We start from the raw sequence: 7,025 nt of genomic DNA on the forward strand, positions 1-7,025 counted from the left end.
CAGGCCGTGTGCAGAAGCGCTGCGCCCGGCACTTGGCCCTGGAGTGAATGCTGTGAGCTGCAAAATTGCGCCCCACCCGGGAGAACTCCCAGCCCCTCCCCGCTGACAAGAGCCCAATAAAGCAGCCCCGCCCACGGGCGTGGACTCTGCAGTACAAGCTCACACCTGTTGGTGCTTTGATCAGAAAACGAAGCTTTCCTTTGCTTCTGAACCGAACTTGGTCTTATTCTGTTGGCTCCAAGGACACCAGGCAGGAGGACCCTTGTTGGAGCCCAGCTCGGGAGGGTCAGTAACAAATCTAAAACTGCTCTAAAAAATAAAATAAGGTTTTTTAAAATTGGGGAATAGTTGATTTACAATGTTGTGTTAGTTTCAGGTGTACGGCAAAGTGAATCCGTGATACATATACATATATCCACTCTTTTTTAGATTCTTTTCCCATATAGGCCATTACAGAGTATCGAGTAGCGTTCCCTGTGCTATATAGAGTAGGTCCTTATTAGTCACCTACTTTATATATAGTAGTGTATATATGTCAATCCCAATCTTCCAATTTTAACTTTTAAAAAATTACCGAGGGCGGCTTAGCTGGGTTAAGGGCTGAGCTGGAAGGGACCGAGCCTCTGTTAAAACCTGTGGTGCCTCACACCAGTACAAATTGGGGTTCTGTTATCATGGAAAACGTTGTGGTGGTAGGCAATCAATGGTGTCTACAACATGTCCCAGGATATATTCAGACATTTTAAAATGTGGAATGAATAGATAACACCCAGATGTACTTGTGTGATTATAGATAAAATAGTTAGATACTAGCTAGCAGTGGAATAAAACTATTAAAATCCAAACCCACTGGAAAAACTAAACTAGTACAGTAATCTACTTGGTGGGCACTATCATGGATGAAAAGTGGAGCTGACCTCAAAGTGCCAGAAGCAAATTACCACATATTTCATCCATTCAACAAAGATCGGATCAAAAAGGGAAGGGAGCGCTCACTTCGGCAGCACATATACTAAAATTGGAACGATACAGAGAAGATTAGCATGGCCCCTGTGCAAGGATGACACACAAATTTGTGAAGCATTCCATATTTTTAAGCAACCTAAATGCCCATCATCGGATGAATGGATAAAGAAGATGTGGCACATATATACAATGGAATATTACTCAGCCATAAAAAGAAACGAAATTGAGTTATTTGTAGTGAGGTGGATGGACCTAGAGTCTGTCATACAGAGTGAAGTCAGTCAGAAAGAGAAAAACAAATACCGTATGCTAACGCATATATAAGGAATCTAAGAAAACAGTACTGAAGAACCTAGGGGCAGGGCAGGAATAAATACGCAGACCTAGAGAACGGACTTGAGGACACGGGGTGGCAAGGGAAAGCTGGGACAAAGTGAGAGAGTAGCACTGACGTATACACACTACCAAATGTAGAATAGATAGCCAGTGGGAAGCAGCCGCATAGCACAGGGAGATCAGTTGGATGCTTTGTGACGACCTAGAGGGGTGGGCTAGGGAGGGTGGGAGGGAGGCTCAAGAGGGAGGGGATATGGGGATATATGTATACATATAGCTGATTCACTTTGTTGTACAGTAGAAACTAACACAACATTGTAAAGCAATTATACTCCAATAAAGATGTAAAAAAAAAGGGAAATTTCTTTCAGAAAATCCAAGTAGAATTCAGTAAATGCACAATGAAGGATCATGATTTTGCATTTATTCCATAGGAAAATAAACAATATACTTCAGGCTTCCTTATGTTTATACAAGTATACTCCATAGTTTCTTTGATGTCTTCAGTATAAAGGCACACTAATACCAGTTTTTAATAGGGAGTAAGAGTGATATAGTGAATATTTAATTTTGAGGAGTTGGCAAAAAGATTATTTTTAAGTTTACTTCAAAGGAAAAGGATGAAATAATAAAAGATGAAAGACTGATTCATGTTCTCAGTGCTAGTTAATTTAGAAGACTCCACAGTCCCATTTTTATCTGATGACTGCAATCTTTCTAAGATAATTGATCTAGGTTTCTGATTTATTGCATTTGCTGTCACTCATTGTATTGTTTGCCAGATTAGAAGTGTTTGATATAAGTTTATGTACTAGGTATAATTTCAACATGTCATCTAGTCTTTGTTTATCTTTCACTGTCAGTTGATGGCTTAAAATTGACTCAATTCACTATTATCTAACTGCTGCATTAAAAAATAATGAGGGGGCTTCCCTGGTGGCACAGTGGTTGAGAGTCCGCCTGCCGATGCAGGGGACACGAGTTCGTGCCCCGGTCCGGGAAGATCCCACATGCCGCGGAGCGGCTGGGCCTGTGAGCCATGGCCGCTGAGCCTGCGCGTCCGGAGCCTGTGCTGTGCAACGGGAGAGGCCACAGCAGTGAGAGGACTGCGTACCTAACACACACACAAAAAAAAAATTAGGGAGGGACTTCATCACCTATCATTTCAAACATAATTCCATAAACCCTACACACTCAGAGCTACAGCATGATTAGTTTGGTTGGATTCTAAATTATTGAGTCCAGTTCATAACAATTTCACAAAAATAATATTGCAAGTCCCATGAACCAGATTCACTTCCTGGAATTAGGAAAACAGGAAGTACTTCTAAAACAAGTCTAAGGACATCAGTGGTATTCACAGTATCAAATGGATGAGTACAATAATATCAAATCCAATAGCAGATAGGAAAATGTTCTTATTTGGTGGGATTGGTACCTTTTGTGTTTGTGACAAAGTAAAACAGGCAATAAATACAAGTCCAAGTACCTGCTACAGAGCTAACAGAAGGGATGTTTAGCCGTGGGCCCTGGAGAGTACATATGCCTCAACTGTAAATCAGGAGGAAATACTAGAGTAAGTGCATAGAAGGAAGTTTGTTTCCAGCTTTCTCAGTGACTTGTTTTTCATAGAGAGAAGGTGAAAAATCTACAAGAGGGGATGACCCATGAAATTCAAGGAACAGAGCAATGATATCTCAGAAAGTAACAATTTGCTTCAAAAGAAGTTTCTAAGAAGCTGTGGTGAGTAATGCATTACTCAGAAGCTGTTAACCCACAATTCCCACTGAGGGCAAGTCTGCTGGGAGCGCCCCCCTCCATCAAGTTACAGAGCAGGGACTTTTGTGTTTCAATTCAAACAAGCTTATCAAGACCACAGTGGTTCAGGAAATAGGCGACAAAGGAAAGTACAATAAATAAAGTGCTCTTCACAATGAAATTTGTCAAACTTTTTGAGAAAAGTAACTATCAAAAGAATTTTGCATAATACCTTACCCCAGGGGGTTGAAATCAAAGTTTCACAAATTCTTAATCTTCCTATGAAGCTGGAAAAAAAGATGTAGCACATAGCAGTACAAGAGAGCAACATCATTCATTCATTCATTCAATAAACATTTATTTAGCACCTACTATGTGTAAAATTCTGTGTAAAACATAGAGGATACAAAATCACGGAAGACACGGTGTTGGCCCCCAAGAGGTGTGTTGGAGGGAGACAGGCAAATAAACCCATGATTCCAGTCAAGTGTAGGGAGCCCTAGGGTGTATCTGCACAGGGATTACCCCCACCTTCATTTTGTTCCCTCCAGGCATCCTTTCTCATCTATTCCCCCAAAATGTATAGATGGAAATAGAAAATTCTAGAAAAAGGAAAGGTAGAGAGGGTTATGAAATGAGCAGAAACCCAGAATGTAGCAAATTGACCAGATCTGGTTTTGTCAACAAATAAATTGCAAGAAAAAAAAAAAAGAGGGAGGGGAAACAGATTAAAAGAGATCTAGAAAAACATAAAAACCAAATGTAATGTGTGAAGTTCGTCTAGATCCTGATTCAATCAAATCAAAAGTTATAGGACACAGGGAAAATTGAACACTATCTGGATATTTGATATTAAGGAGTCATTGTCAAATTTTTTTTAATTAGTTAATTATTTATTTATTTTTGGCTGCTTTGGGTCTTCGTTGCTGCGCGTGGGCTTTTCTCTAGTTGCAGTGAGCGGGGGCTACTCTGTTGTGGTGCGTGGGCTTCTCATTGCGGTGGCTTCTCTTGTTGCGCAGCACGGGCTCTAGGCCCACAGGCTTCAGTAGTTGTGTCTCACGGGCTCTAGAGCGCAGGCTCATTAGTTGTGGTGCACGGGCTTAGTTGCTATACGGCATGTGGAATCTTCCTGGACCAGGGCTCGAACCCATGTCTCCTGCATTGGCAGGTGGATTCTTAACCACTGTGCCACCAGGGAAGCCCATTGTCAAATTTTTTAAGTGGATAATGGTATTGGAGTTTTCCTTTTTTTTTTTTTTGAGTCCTTATCTCTTAGAGACTGATACCAAAGTATTTACAGATGAAGTGATAGGATGGTAGAGATTTGCTTTCAAATGATCCAATGGGGGAGGGGAATGTGGCAGGGCATAGAATAAACATGATTTTTTTTTTTATTTTGGCCGCGCCGGGTCTTAGTTGTGGCACACAGGATCTTCGTTGCGGCATGCAGACTTCTTAGTTGTGGCATGCAACGGCATTCAGACTTCTTTGTTGCGGGCATGCGGACTCTTAGTTGCGGCATGCGTGCGGGATCTAGTTCCCTGGCCAGGGATCAAACCCCGGGCCCTTGCATTGGGAGTGTGGAGTCTTACACACTGGACCACCAGGAAAGTCTCAGAATAAACATGATTGACTCTGTGTTAATAATTTTTGAAGCTAGGAGACAGTTACATGTGGTTCATCATATTATTCTCTTTACTTCGTGTATGTTTGAAATTTTCCGTATTCAATAAATCAACTTAGGGAGTTAGAGGAGGCTTCCCAAAGGAGATGTGAAGTGAGTTTTGAAGGTGGACAAGAGCTATCTAGCTTAAAAAACAAAAAGGCCATCATCTCATTGCAAAGACCTTGGAGATAATAGTACCTTTTTTAAAAATAACTTTTAAAAACTGTGAAGTATATTGTGCATATAATAATGTATTTAAGGCAAATACACGGTTTAAAGAATCAAAATAAAATGGAAATCTGTGACCTACCACCCAGCTGAAGAAAGAATGCCTTCAAAGCCTTCCATGCCACTCCTCAGCTTAACGTCCTCTTCTTTCCACCTCCAAGAGCAAGCCACTCTCCTGAATTCTGTGCTAATTATTCCTTGCTTATGTTTAGAGGTTTTATCACACGTGTTTATCTCCAACCAATAAGGTATTACTTAGTTTTACCTTCTTTTGAACTCCATATCAATGGAATTATACTGCATATGTTCTCTGACTTACTTTGTTCAACGTTATTTTTGAGATTTACCTGTGATATTGGGTATACTTGTAGATTATTCTTTTTGTTTTTGGTATTCCATTTTATGAATATGCCATAATTTATTCAGCCATTCTACTACAGATAGACATTTGAGTTGTTTTCAGTTTGGTACTATAAGTAATCATCTATATGTCTTTGGAGCACAGACGCAAGCGTTTTCCTAGGGGATAATGGCTTAAGAGTGGAATTTATGGGTAGGATTAAGATTGCTTTTTTGAGATGTCATCTGATTACATCATCTCATAATGGAAGGAGACTGTCAACTCCACTGTCACTCAGCCAATGGTGTTAACAGCTCTCAATAATGTCTCTTCGTAGAACTCAGCATTGAAAAAGGTGTTCCATGAGCATAGTTTAGCAACATGTATCTTGCACCATGTGGGGGAGAGAAAAGTTGAACTTAGGTACCATTTGCTGCAAAGCAGGGACAGTTCTTCAGGCTTCATCATAGCTGGAGTAAAATATCCCTCAAGAATATTCCCATCCCTTTGTTTTAAATCCCAGCTCACCAAGCAGATTTCTGAAGTGTATTTCCCAGCAATCTTGATATCAGGAAAAGGGAGTGCTCTGGATAACACGGTACTCAAGCAGCCTATTTATAGGAAAGGGATTGCCTCTATTGGAGGACAAGATGCTGAAGTATGAAACTGGCTGACGACAGTGAGAATGGAAATGTAAAAATTGCATGGCAATTCCTTAGGACCCTAAGAGGTCAAGAGTTTAACCTTAGGGTCTAAGAATATGGTGATGCCATTAACAGACATAAAATAGTCAAAAGGACAGGTTTGAGGCGGGGTGGGGAGCAGAACTGGAAGTGATGACATTAGCATATACCAGATGTGCAGGGCCCTTGGGACATCCAGGTAAAGATGGCCAGTTGCGAGCCTGGAAATCAGGTCTGGAGCTCATGTGGAAAGTCGGAACCAGAGATACACGTTTAGAAGGCATTCACATAAGCCTGAAATGACATTACTAAGAGAGAGAATGCAGAACAAGAAGAATTTTGAGCACAGGATCTTGAGGGCATACCTATATTTAGGAAATAAGAAAAAGAAGAAAAGCCAGTAAAGGCAACACAAGAGACTGTCAAAGAAGTAGGAGGAGAACCAAGAACATAGAAGGCAAAGGAAGAAAGTGAGAACTGAAGGCTGAGGAAAGTGAAAGTTTAGGCATAGGTCCTTGAAAGCTGTGGGGATTCACCTAGAAATAAACAAAAAAAGAGGTCGATAATAAAGAAAGCTATCAACTAGTCAGCACCTATTATGAGGCAGGCACTATGACAAGAACTTTGCCTAGATTATGTTTTTATCATGGTAGAATCTATACAGCATAAAATTTACCATCTTAACTATTTTTAAGTGTACATTTAAGTGGTATTAAACACATTCACATTGTTGCGCAACCATTACCACCATCCATTGCCAATACTCTGTTCATCTTGTAAAACTAAAACTATTAAATAATAACTCCCCATTCTCCCCTCCCCTCAGCTCCTAGCAACCATTATTACACTTTCCATCCTTATGATTTTGACTATTCTAAGTACCTCATATTCGTGGAATCATACAGTATTTGTCTTTTTGTGATTGGCCTATTTCACATAGTATAGTGTCCTCAAGATTCATCCATGTTGTAGGTTGTCACAGAATTTTCTTCCTTTTTAAGGCTGAATAATATTCCATTGTATGCGTATACCACTATGAGATAACAGA

The 7,025-nt window shown here is 40.3% G+C and overlaps 1 non-coding gene across 1 annotated transcript; it reads left to right on the top strand.

Annotated features, from left to right (window-relative positions):
- The first annotated feature begins 988 nt into the window (after positions 1-988).
- On the top strand, positions 989-1,095 carry LOC115848393 (U6 spliceosomal RNA). Its single transcript, XR_004037662.1, has one exon. It is a non-coding gene; the product is annotated as a U6 spliceosomal RNA (small nuclear RNA).
- Positions 1,096-7,025: the final 5,930 nt, after the last annotated feature.

The sequence above is a fragment of the Globicephala melas genome, chromosome X (genome assembly GCF_963455315.2).
Source record: "Globicephala melas chromosome X, mGloMel1.2, whole genome shotgun sequence".
Lineage (NCBI taxonomy): Eukaryota > Metazoa > Chordata > Mammalia > Artiodactyla > Delphinidae > Globicephala > Globicephala melas.